Here is a 13290-nt window from a genome sequence, read left to right as displayed (position 1 = left end):
CCATTACGGCTTTTATCACAGTCCTGGATCCCCAGAGGGAATGCTCATCTAACCTAGCTCTTAGCGTGCTTTCGCAGTCAGCAAGATTAAGGCTGTTTGCACCTAGAACAGCCTCACAGTCTGTCACAGTGAACATGCCTTTTCTTCAGGCGTCAGAAGCGATGACCTCCACCTCACTTAAGTGAAGCACCGTGCCTTGAACACTGCTTGCAAGTGGGCAGCAAGTGCTGTGGGGAGCCGGGGCATCCTGTGCTGCGTGAGGAAAAGCACGCTCTAAGACAGCGGCTGTGTGCTCCAGGTGCGGCTCCCAGAGAGCCAGTGTGGGGCACATTGCAGGAGTCTCATCTGAAGGAGAGAAGGTGTAGATCGGTGCAGAAGGCTTGCCTCTGGAAGGAGCCATCATGTATGTCTCTCAAGTCCAAAGCAGAGCGAAGGAGCAGACAAGTCATTGCTCGGATGGCAGCTGAGGAGTCCGTGACACCCGTGTATTGTTAACCTGAAAAACAAATGGTAGGAGCACATGTAACTGTTGTCTGCTTCTTTTTTCTTTCTTTTTTTTTTTTTCCCAGACTATTGCTGTTCTTTCAGTCTTATCTAGATGGAATTTCGGCCAGTCACCGAATTAATTTTGACAGATAATGCATGGTGCAAGATGTGGTGGTTTGTATTTATTTTTCATGAAGAGCAAGTCACCTGAGGGGGAGCCATCAGTGAAGTTGTCAGCTGGCTGTGCTTACAACGCAGTCCTCCTAAGCAGTTCATTGCGCTTTGGGATTAGTTGTAAACAGGGACCTTCTCCTGGAATAAGGCTTGCTACGGGAGACAGTGCTTGCTGAGAGGTTGAGGAACAAAGCCTGGGAAACAGGGCAGTTACGGAGCAGATACGACAGTTTCAGTAAAGTTCCCGGCAAAGCAAGTATTAAGCGATGTTCGAGTTTTCCTTGCCTAGCACTGGGAACTTCTCTGGTGGGCAGCCTCCTGCATTCTCACACAAGATGCTCCAGTGGCAGATGGAGGAACCTGTAGTGTCGTACTGAGCTTCCTCCGCAGGCTGAAGCGAAGGAGATACTTTGGCGGGCGCTGCATCCTTGCTCCCAGCTGCCCCATCCGCTGGTCTCCTCGCCCCCTCGCGCTCAAAAATTAAACCCCAGACGGGTGGATATTCTTAGGAAAAGCACAATTGTTTCTCCAGTGTGGAAGCACAACCAGGGATGCTTGGCTCTGGGATTCAGGGCACTGGGGCTGGCTGGGAGCATCGGCAGCGTGGCGTTTCCCACCACATCTCCAGGTCCAGCCCTGGCCCATGGCTCTGGGCTGGGAACTTCCCGTGCCTCTTGCCTGCCTGCTTTCCAAGAGGAGAAGCAGCCGAACAGTATCAGTCCCAATCTTAAAATAACCCGTGGCTCTGAGGAGGGATTGATTTATGAGCCTATCGCAATGGAAACCACCAAACTGCCACAGTCCCTCCCCACCCTGAGGGGCCCAGGGGGTGAGGTGCTGGGTCCCACTTGGCTTCTCCTCTTCTTTTCCTCCTGCCTCCCCCCCCCCCCCCCCCGCACTTTCCTCCTCCTCCCCTCTTCCTGCCCTCTCCCCCTCCCCTTCCCTCCTCCCTCTCCCCTCTCCCCTCCTCCCTTCCCTCCCCTCTCCCCTCTCTTCACCTCTCTCCCTCCCCTCCCCTCTCCCCCTCCCCTCTCCCCCTCCCTCATCCCTTTGCCTCCCTCCTCCTTCCTCTCCATCCTCTTCCCTCTCCCTCCCTCCCTCCTCCGCCCTGTCCCTTCCTATTGCTCCTCCTTCCTCCTACATCTCCCTCTTCCTCCTTCCCTCCTCTCTCCCTCACTGCCCCCGCCCCGGCTGTGGGCGCGCGGCCCCTTTAAGCGGGCTCTTGGTGGGAGGGCAGGAGGGGCAGACGGCTCCGTCGTTGCCTCCGCCCCTCCGCTGCCACTGCGCGCGCGCGCGCAGACCCAGATCTGTACACGGGCGGCGCGCGCGCGCACGCGCCGCTCGCTCTCCTCCCCTTGCCCGGCCGGGACCCACCGCCTATCGCGCCGTCCCCGCTGGCGCGCGCCGACTGCCCCCAGCGCCCGCCGCCATTGGCTGGCGAGGGGTCAGCTGACCCCCCTCTCCCTCCACCCTCTCGTTGTTATTTCCTGTCTGTGCGTGCGTGCGCGCGTGTGTGAGTGTGAGCGCGGGGAGGGGGGGGCGGCGCGGGAGGCGGGAGGATGGAGCGAGGCGCCCACGCGCGCGCCGCAGAGCCCCCCCCGCCCCGCCGCGCGTCACGCTGAGCCCCCTCGCCCCGCCCGCTCCTCCCGCCGGGGGGGGGGGGCAGCGGGGGAGGGAGGGGAGCGCAGGTGAGGGGGGGAGGAGGGGCGCGGGGGATGGTGCTCACAGGGGAGGGGGGTGCAGGGGCCGAGGCTGTATAGGTGAGGTGGAAAGGTGAGGGTGCGCAGGTGAGGGGAGAGGGAACACGTGGGGGGAGAGAGATGGGGTCTGCACAGGGGGGAGGGACGTGGGGGGGAGGGAGGTTGAGGAGTGCACAGGTGAGGGGAGAGAGAGGGAGGGGGTTGTGCAAGTGAGGAGAGCTGGAGGGCCAGGGGTTCCGCAGGTGAGGGGAGAGAGAGGTGGGGGGGGTGCAGGTGAGGAGGGGGAGAGGTGGGGAGGCGCACAGGGGAAGCGGGAGAGGGGTGTGTAGGTGAGGGAGGGGTGGGGGGGTGCACAGGGGAGGAGGAGGAAAGGTAGGGGGAGGCGCAGGTGAGGGGGGACAGGGAAGGGGGGGAGGGGTATGGGGGGGACTTGCCTGGGGCGCTCCTCGGTTCCAGTACTAGGAGGGGCTGTGGAAGGGCTCCTGGGAAGTTCCTTTCCTGTCACGTTTAACCCTGCCTTGGTTTTGTTTGGTTTATTTATTTTTCTTTCCTTTAAAGAAAAAATGTGTTTGTGCGCATTTCACTTGTGGCAAGGTGCCAGCCTGATTCCCTGAGCCCAAAGAAGCCGTGGGATGGCTTGGGTTGGAAGGGACCTTAAAGATGATCCGGTTCCACCGCCCCCCATGCTGTGGGCAGGGTGTTTTTGCAGGGATTGCGAGGTCCCCGCGGGGGATGAAGGATTGGAGGTGCCAGAGGGGCTGTGCTGCCGGTTTTTGGGTTTCACAGGGCTGGTTTTCCTCCTTGGAGGGTTAACCTGTTCGTTTGCAGAGATAATAAGAACCCAGTGCGACAACTAGGTTGGCTTTTGTTGATGCTGTGTGGTTGGCTGGAAGTTTTGTTTAGGACTGCAATTGAAGTTATTTTTCCTTCCCTTCAATGAAGGCATAAGAGAAAGTTGCAGAATCTCGGCTTTTTAACCTGTGGATCGGGGCTGTCTAGTGATACCGGGACTCTGTTGTTAGGTTGAAAGCAGGAGCACATTTGTGTGTGAATCAACAAGTGATTGTCTCTGCAGGTACATTTGGAACCATCAGGGTGCTTTATTCCTGTGTTTATGCTGTCTTATCCGTAACATTTCCCCCTTCGCTAAAAGAGCAGGCAATTTGATTCAATTGCAGAGTTGTTTCCTGTACGATTTCATTTTTTCCCAGTCCTCCTTTGGAAAAAAAAAAAAAAAAAGGTACATGTGAGGGGGTTGAGGATGGGTTTCAGAGCTTTCTGTGTTTAGGGAAGCATTTTGAAAGCTCTTCTCATCTGTATTGCTTGTTGCCATCTGTTGACTCATCCATGGGTAATTCTTTCTGGAGTGGTGTTTGTTGGTTTTTTTTTTTAGCATCCTTCCTGATCAATAGGGGCGCGGGTGTAGTAGCAGTTGGTTCAGCTTTACTTGGTCTCTGTAGAACAATAAGGTGGCTGGGTGATGGACATGCAGCAGCCTCTGGGCTAAAGTTATAACAGTTGAACTCAATTCAGGAGGAGCCAGGGTGTTTTTTTTTTTTTCACCTATTTTCTAGACTGCTTTTTGGTTAGATAACTTTGGTTTCTGAGGTTTGTGAATGATATTGTGTAACAGAACTAAGTCCACTTGGTTAAGCTCATGGGATAAATATTACTTAATATTTTTACTTTGTAGTAATGGTTTTCATTTGGCTGAAATCTTGGGTGGTTTTTTTTTTCTTTAAAACTACATTTTTAAGTAGTTTAAGTACATTTTTAAGTAGGATTCCATGTTAGTTTGTCTTGAGTTGCTTTTTTAATCTGTTGTCTCTGCATTAGGTTCTGTTAGCACACAGAAAGGCAATTGCATTGGCATACTGGAGAGAGATTTATTAATGTAGTCATCTGTGTCTTCAACTTTATTAATGTTATGAGGAGAGGAGAATAGTGTCTGCTCATTTCTGTAAAGTGCTGGTACATGAAATGCATGTTTTTGTGTTTTCTGGTTAAATTAGCAAGCAAGCCTCTATGCTTCCTGAGTGGGAGTATGACAACACCTTTTATACAAAAAATATGACTTGCTACTGTACATTTTCATTGCTTATAGTTTTGAGAATGACCTCAGACAAGCTGATAGTCTTTGGGTCCTGTATTAATAGATTTAAATGTGTAGGGGAGGTTTTTGGACCTTCTTGTGCATTTGGGATCCTTCAGACTATTTAGCTTTAAATCTGTTAGTGTCGTTTCTAGCAGAATAGCGTGTGTTTTGACGCAATTTGGGCTTTGATCTTTAAATCACATTTCTGAGGCCTGGGGATTGATGAAACCTGCATTTTTACTGAAGCGCGTGCTTTTAATATACCTTTGCAGCCTGGGGCAGGTTAAGCATGGTTCGCTATATGAAAGCGCTAGGAGCGGCTTGGTTGTGTATGTCTTTAACAGGAGGTCAGGAGTTTGGGTTTTTTTAGGTCCTTTTCTTAGTTACTAATGCTTTGTAAGAGAGGGCCTGAGGTGAATTTTTGTTAAAAGTGGTAAATCTGTTTCTGTAATGCATACATAGCGCCAGAAGGTTATTCAGATGAAACAGAAAATTTGTTTGTGTAGTTGTAAAACAGACCCCTCTTTATTGTTAGAAAAGGTTTCCTTAACCTTCAACTGAAGAACTAAGGAGACGTTAACCTGTTCTTTAAAGGTTTACATTTTAAACGTTACTCAGATTAAATTTGAAGACTTAAAGCAGTATAAGTTAAAACCATTCTTAACATGGTTCCATCTATAGTTGATACATATGTAAATTCTGTAGCAAAAGGAGCAAAATGTGTAGGATTTGGATCACATGTCTCGCCTGCCCTCCTCCCCCCTTCCTGTTGTAGAAATGTGTGCAAAGAATCCTTTTGGGCTCTTAGTGCAATGTTAAAAAGAAAATCACTGCATTACCCCCTTTCTCCCTTCCTTTTTAGGTCATGTTTAACTAAGCCTCCCATGAAGCACAGCAAAATGGCAATACTGCTGCTCTTAGAAGGTCCTTTCGTAGGAATTGTGCTGCACAATTGCTGTTGCTCGTCTACCAGCTTGGCAGGTTGTGATCTGGAATGAGGGGCGTAGTATGTAATAAACTTGAATAGTTTTGTGCTGCTTGCTTGGCTTCCCTAGAATTTGAGATATGGGTATAGAGTTGATAGCTGGCTTATGCATATTTTGTCTTTTGACATGGGGTGTCCCAGGTTTCCATTTAGGTGGAGTTGTCTTTTAATTAAAAGATGTGTTCTTTTTGTCATACTGTGTTCAATTGTATTTTATACTCGTGAAGGGTATTAGGCTAATGTTTTTGGCACCAGAGTTCTTAAAACTTACGAAGATGTAGAAATGTTGTTGACAGTGCTGGCTTCTTAGGCAGTGTGTACCTTAACTGGCTGCATGCAAAGTTGTGTTACTTAATCCTGCGATTGGCCTCTGAGACAGGAAAGGTTATGGATGACAGTTTCCGAAGAGCCAGCTGAGAGGCTGATTTGTTGATGGAGACTGGACTGAGACCAACCAATTCTTCCCATTCAAGTAACTCAAGTGCAGTCTGATAGTAAAAGGTGTTATTTCTTCAGTGTTTTTGGTGAGGTTTTTCTCAAGAAAAAAAGAATTGTTTAGCTTTTAGGCTTCTGATAGTCTGGGTATGCTCTGTAGAAAGTCTTTTTGCATGAAATTATTTAGTGCTACTGGTAGAGGGCACAAACATGATGTAAGCAGAGGTTTGTGGAGAAGCAGTTGTATACTGATAATGGGATCCTAATGTGTGATACCGTTTCCATCAAGCTTTTAGTTATTTAAAAGAAAAAACAACCGAATGATTCTAAGATTCATGTTCATGGGTTTCCTTTCATTTTAAAAATGGAAGAGAGGGCAAAATAGCCAAACCCAAAGACTCAAAAATCGAGGCTGACACAAGATCCACAGTGAATTTTTTTTAAGCCCCATTGGAGATCAGTTTAGAAAGTTGTAGAGTCTAGTATGCTCCTTATTTACCTTTGAAGACATAAAGCTTGTGAAAATTAATTGTTACCAAATCTTGAACTTGTTTGTGCTGTATTTGTGAGCAACAGCCCAAGCAGTCAAGCTTCCACTTTTAACCTGGGTGCAGCAATTCATGTTGTGGTAAAATTCCTGGTTTTTTCCTGCCTTTTGCCTGGTGGTTCCTCAAGAACAGAGTTAAGTTGTAGAAGAAAGCACAAGCATCTTCTTGTCAGCTTGACCTGAAGATAGTGGGTATGCACGTGCTTTTCCCAGCACTCTTTGTGTTTCTTCTTTTTGCCACAGAGTTTACAACTGGTGATAATATTGGAAGAGCAGAAAAGTGTTACCAGATTCTTTGTCCGAAAGCCCTGGTTTGAGTCCCTTTGAGATTTGATCTGTTCTCCGTTTGAGAAGGCCAGTATTTCTTGCCTGTGTTGTGATGCCACCAATATAAAAAAAGCTAGGGAAATTATTTCTCTTTTTTGTAAGCACACGGTGTGTCTGTGTCCATACTGACTGTGTGTGGAGTCATTGTGTATTCTGTATTGGAGTTAGATGATTTAGTTTGGAGTGTTTTACTAGTATGTAATGTCATGTAATTGCTAGTAAATTGGAAGTCATAAACAGAACCCTCCGATGAGTTCTGATAAGAGCTTGGTACTTAGCTAGAAATTGTGTGGGGAGCTGCTGTGCTGGGAGCTTTAACGCAGTGTATCCAGAGTATCGTTCTCAAACTTTTTTGGGTAAAAATGTGCACTGCAGACTCTTAGTGATAGCTTTTAACTGAACTGGAGGTGAAGTGCTGTCAGAGATAGATAGTGTGCTAAAGATGACTTGCAGCGATATGCAAGATCACTAACAACTATGAAAAACATACCTGAAACTTCTCAGCTGAAAGAGAAAAAAGTGTCATACCTATTACTCCAGAATGCCAACTGTATCCTGAGCCACATCAGCAGAATCGTGGCCAGCAGGGAGATTGAGGTAGTTCTGGCCCCCTACTCCACTACTCTCCTGAGACCCCACCTGGAGTGCTGTGTGCAGTTTTGGCTGCTCAGCCTGGAAAAGAGAAGGCTCCAGGGGAGACCTTATAGCAACCTTCCAGTACCTGAAGGGGGCCTACAAGAAAGCTGGGGAGGGACTTTTTACAAGGGCATGGAGTGATAGATTGAGGGGGAATGGCTACAAATTAGAGGGAGGAGAATTAGAGGGAAGATTTAGATTAGACATTGGGAAGAAAGTCTTTGCAATGAGGGTGGTGAGACACTGGCACAGGTTGCCCAGGGAAGTTGTGAATGCCCCATCCTTGGAGGTTTTCAAGGCCAGATTGGATGGGGCCTTGGGCAGCCTGGTCTGGTGGAAAGTGTCCCTACCCATGGCATGGGGTTTGGAACTAGGTTACCTTTAAGGTTCTTTCCAATCCAAGTCATTCTATGGTTCTTAAAGGAATAAACCATTGTGCACCATAATGAAGAACTGTTAGTCAGCTTCCAGTGCTATATCTGCAGTTTGCTTTTACTTTTGGTCAAATGCCTAGATACATTTGAATTTTTATGAGACTGGATTTGTCTAACAGTGTTCCCTAGGAGTAGATATTGTGGAACAGTGAGAACTGTATATGTGATCTTTTTGTCAACATAAATAATTATATGATAAATGTAGTGAATGCTGGGTGATCAGTGTTACATTGTCTCTTGCTTTTGTTTCTCATCTTGTATTCAAGTGAAAAAAGGAGTGAAGTCAACAGTGTTCTGTCATACCGTGTACATTTTGATTTGCCACTATTAGGTTTTTCCTCTCCCTTCATGCAGGTGGAAGGGGGAATGTTTCCTTTTTCCCCCTTTCTCCAACATGTTTGCTTGAAGTGTTGTGCTTATCAGATTTTCTGATATTCTTCATCCTGACCGCACCTCGTGCATGTTGTTACATAAAAGTGGTCTTTTAGATAGGTCTTGAAAAGTATGATAGAGGCTTAGCAAGCAGTGAATTCAACGAGTTGGGTGAAGTTGTTACAGAAAGTGGTAGCAGATTGTATCTGCAGTCTTTGTATCGCAGGGCATTGCTGAGCGAGTGGCCGATTCTCTTGTGTGCTCCTGGAGAGCAAAGTCATGGGAGCATAACTGAGAATTGCTCCGAAGTACACCATTGATTTTGCGTGAAAAAAATGGAATTGTGCCATCCTTATCCTCCTTTCCTCCAAATCGCTGCATAGTAACAGAGAAACACCCTTCCTTTGCCTTTCTTGGTCTCCCATTCACCATGAGAGTGCCTGGCTGTAGCAGGGGGCTGGCTTTGGTGATGACCCAGGAAGGTTGTGTGCAGAGCAGTTCTGCATCTCTGTACTTCTCACTTCAGTCAGCATTATGTTTGCTGCAGTCTGGGGAGGAGGGTCGTTATTCTCACCTTCTGGTCTGAAAACACCCTTTTGTTCTGGGTGCTTTGCTGCCTTGAGCATCTTGGTGTCTTCTGATATTCCAGTTGTCAGATGCAAAACTTTTCTTTCTTGAGAATTGCTCAACTGAGTGCAGGATTTTTTTTAACAGAATGATGTAGTATCCTGCAATTAGAATATACAAATCTGACTTATTTTATGTGTGCCCAAGTGGCCAAGGCCAGTGGCATCTTGGCCTGTATGAGAAATGGCATGGCCAGCAGGACTAGGGAAGTGATTGTCACTTTGTACTTGGTGTTGGTGAGGCCACACCTTGAATACTCTGTTTAGTTTTGGGCCCCTCACTACAAGAAGGACATTGAGGCACTGAAGCATGTCCAGAGGGCAGTGAAGCTGGTAAAGGGGCTGGAGAACAAGCCTTAGAAGCAGCTGAGGTAACTGGAGGTGTTTAGCCTGGAGGAGAGGAGGCTGAGGGGAGACCTTATCACTGCCTACAGCTGTCTGAAAGGCGTTTATAGTGAGGTGGGTGTTGGTCTCTTCTCCCACAGGTGAAAGGTGATAGGACAAGAGGAAGTGGCCTCAAGCTGTGCCAGGGGGTTTCAGGTTAGACATTAGGAAAAAAAATTCGTCACGGAAAGGGTTCTCAGGCACTGGCACGGGCTGCCCAGGAAGGTGGTTGAATCACCATCCCTGGAGGTGTTTAAAAGACAGGTAGATGAAGTGCTTAGGGCTATGGGTTAGTAGTGGACAGGTATGGTTGGACTCAATGATCTTAAAGGTCCAGCCAAGTGATTCTGTGACTCTATATTTTATTTGTTTATTTCCTTCTTTTGGTGCCTTGCAGAAATAAAATTTGCTGTACGTTTGGAAGGTGGAATTCATGGAAAACCAAAGGGGTGTCTGTATGTAATAAAGCTGCTGGAAGGGTCAAGGGGAGTAGAGGTTAACTGTATGGGTAACCTACAGCCTAACCAAAAGCCTGTTGAAATTGGTGGGAAAAGATGACTCAAACAATTTTGGATCAAGCTTACTGGTGAAAACCCGTCTTTTAGCCCAATGAGAAACAGGGTCAGGAAGCTCCTAAATGTGGACGGGAGAGGGAATTAGGGAATAAACTTCCTTGGTTATCCACAGAAATGTTGTGTTTATTAAGGTTTTCATGAATAAACATGAACTAAGACATTTTTCCTGATTAGTTCCGTGTGTTGCCCTCCTGAAATAAGCTAAGAAGTAAGATTATTTTGCCCAGTTGGTTAACAAAACATAAAGAATTCAATCTGAAGCAATTCTGGATGTACAAGTCAATGACTTGTCTTTGTTGTCACCCTTGCAGCTGAAACAAGGTAGAAAACTTTGCAGTTTTAATTTGGATGTTTGGCTATTACAAAGCCAGGAAGGAAACAGCATCTCATCGTTATGTTCCTGTAGTGGAACTCTAGGAATACATTAGCGATATGGAATGATTATATATAATCCATCATTTATGGTTTGTTACTTGTCCCTCTTTCTTTAGGGCAGGATGGAGAAAGAAACGGGAGACTTCTGGGTTTGTTTATTCTCTTGTCCTCAGTGTACAGATGAATGACTGCGGGAACTCAGGTTTAACAGAATGATGGGGCTGATTCTCAGGAGCAGCAGACCATCTAAAGCTCCCTCTGTCTTGCTTTGCAATCTTAACTCTACCTTTTCCAAAAGTTATGCTCAGAATACAGCCTCTTTGTTATCCTCCACTAATCTGTATTTATAGAGGTGTTCATTCTTCTCCGGTACCAAGTTTGTCCCCCCTCTTTGCTTTCCACTACTGACTTTCTTCAGGATACATGCTCTGGGATACAAGATGCAGTGAAATACATGCAGTAAAAGCTTCCTCAGCTTTCTAGACATAAGGAAGAATTCCTCTAGACATAAGGAAGAATTTCTTCATGATAAGAGTTGAGAGGCACTGGCACAGGTTGCCCAGGGAAGTTGTGGATGCCCCATCCCTGGAGGTGTTCAGGGCCAGGTTGGATGGGGCCTTGGGCAGCCTGATCTAGTGGGAGGTGTCTCTGCCCATGGCAGGGGAGTTGGAACTGGGTGATCTTTCAGGTCTCTTCCAACCCAAACTATTCTGTGATTCTATGAACTATGCAGTTGTCATCAACAACTTCAAACACTGCTGGACACTATTATACTTAATCTGATGGGGGATGAGAAAGCTTTAGATCCCAGCTGAGAGGGGATCCATGGTTGTAGCTTGTTCACTTCTGTGAGCTGCTTCTGCTCATTAGAGTTAATTTTGTGTCTATGGTGTGGTCTGACTGCTGTTGTCCTCCACTGTGCCTTTGGCTGGAGCAGCAGACTGAAGAGGGTTGGAGTTGAACGTCTGCAATTTAAAGTAACAGGGAACACTATCTTGTTCGTTGGTGATGGTGGCCTGAGTTTATACGATATAATTTCAGACCTTGGTTAGTGAAACTTGGAAGCAGTATAGCACATAGCTAGATTTCTTGTCTTAAAAGAACAAAAAATATCTATAGAAGTTTTGAGGCTATAAATTTGAGTACAGCTTTTCTGCAATTGCACAGTAATTCTTTAATTTGTTAGTTTAAGTAGATCAAGGTTATATTTCTCCCTGATTTTAATGTTATTGCCTGTAATATAACTGGGTGGTGTTATCCTGAACAATGGTTTTATTCTAATCAGTGGATTTAATCCTTGTATACAGTGCATAACCTGTATTGTAATAATACGCACACATAACTGATAGAGATTTTTGTGTTAATTTACTTTGTTTGCCTTGACGAGTTCCCAGGAGTCTTCGTTATGGGCTTATTGCACCAGGCCTTGTAAAACAGAATAAAAAGACTTAATTGTGTAGACTGCATTGAATAGAAAAGACATGTTACAGGTAATATTAAGTATGACCTAAGTATTCATCTTAGCAACTTGTCATAATCTGAAGAGAGAGTGCATTTAAGCCTTTAAAGGCGGGGGCTAGTACTTAGCATGAACACCTTATAAAAGTTAATTAAAAATAATGTGCTGGATTTTTTTTTTCTTTATTGTTGTGTAGTTCTGAGTATTCGTGGCACAGGATTCATTTCTGCAGTGGAAGTGGGAGCTTGGACACGTAGAACCTGGCAACCCTGCTAACTCTTTTCTTCTTGCAATTAATAATTGACTTCTTTTTCACTGTCTTCAGTTTTGAAACTGAAGGGTGAATGTTGGGTGAGAGTTGAGATGCTTTTGCTGAACCTTCTGCCTGCTGTATCTGAGGGGGTGAAGAGCAGGTCAGGAGATGTGCTTGAAATGGTTTCTTGAATGTTGCTGTGTTGTGGAAGCAGGCAGGACATTTGACTTGTACAAAGACATTGGCAATACAGGCACAAGTTAATTCACAATAGGAGGCATACAACGAGTTGCCAGACTTTTTGGAGGGCTGGTAAATTGGATTTGAGTGTGCAGTCAGCTGATCTGCAGCTTGGAGAAAAGAAATAAGGAGCTGAGAGTTCAGTATGATCTTCATTTTGATGGTGGGAAGGGTTGTTTGACTATTGCGTAAAGATGAAGAGGCTTTTAAATCTGGACTTCTGATTTCAAGTGCACTTCAGTAGCCACACCACTTAAGCAGCTCCTGCTGTGTCCGTTTTGCTGGTACAGATGTTTGTGTGACGATACAGTGAATGGATCTGTCAGTTCAGAAATGGCTTTTCTCTTTTGCATAATTGTTTCTCGACCCTATCGGTTCCCTGATCTGGCTTGCTGCATGAATGTCTGCCTTAGCGTCGTGGAGGGAGCCAGGATCTTTTAAGCTAGCACATAGAGGACTGACTGTGCATGTGAAACAAAAATCTTTTTAATCTCTGACATAAAATGGAATCTGACTGATTTGCATAGGTTCTTATTAAAATAGTGGCATCTGGTAAAAATTTAGATGGACAACTTTCAGCAATCAGTTGGTGGATTTTTAAAATATTTAAGTGCATCTGTGCTGTTGATTGAGACAAGAACTAATGACGTAATAATAAAAGCAGATATGTAAAATCAGACAAAATTCTGCTGAACTTTGACCATTAGTTATATTTTTAGAAATAGACATTTTTATAGCACCACAACTTTAATACCAGCTCACAACAAAATTTGGTTCTTGCCAGACTTCTTATTTCTTCGTGTTTAGGAATATGAATTTAACAGTGCCTCCACTCAGAGTGCAGAGCTAAACTGGAGGTGGTTTCTTAGTTCTCTTCACAGTGAGTAAGGAAAGACTTGTAGCTGCAAAAAATCTGGTTGGGTATTTTTAATTTAGTGTTATCCAAATATTTAAAAACCAAATAATTCAGAAAAAGTATTTTGAGGGTAGATGAAGAAATCGGCAATCAAATAATATGCACAAACAAAACTCTGATTATTTTGTTGTTGTTTACTTATAATGGTGCCTTTTATTACAGCCCATGAATACTCTGAACATATCTGCTCCTGTCTCCCCTGTGAGATGGGAAGATTCAGTGGCTTGGGCTTAGTAAAATTTTCCTGTGGCCACTTAGGGAAATATATGGA

The 13290-nt window shown here is 45.5% G+C and overlaps 1 protein-coding gene across 3 annotated transcripts in view; it reads left to right on the top strand.

The window, feature by feature from the left end:
• Positions 1 to 13290, top strand: part of TCF20 (transcription factor 20) — a 123959-nt gene that overhangs the window by 54415 nt on the left and 56254 nt on the right. The window contains exon 1 of one of the 3 annotated variants that reach the window (XM_054061206.1): positions 2061 to 2171. The exons of 1 other annotated variant lie outside the window; for it this stretch is intronic. The gene's annotated coding sequence lies outside the window, so the exon portion shown is untranslated. Of the gene's footprint in view, positions 1 to 2060; positions 2172 to 2238; positions 2349 to 13290 lie in introns of those variants that run through there. One more of the 3 variants, XM_054061200.1, reaches the window with a different exon arrangement.

Source organism: Cuculus canorus, chromosome 1 (assembly GCF_017976375.1).
Source record: "Cuculus canorus isolate bCucCan1 chromosome 1, bCucCan1.pri, whole genome shotgun sequence".
Taxonomy (NCBI): domain Eukaryota; kingdom Metazoa; phylum Chordata; class Aves; order Cuculiformes; family Cuculidae; genus Cuculus; species Cuculus canorus.
The sequence above is the reverse complement of the archived record's forward strand: the minus strand, read 5'-3'. Positions and strand labels throughout refer to the sequence as shown.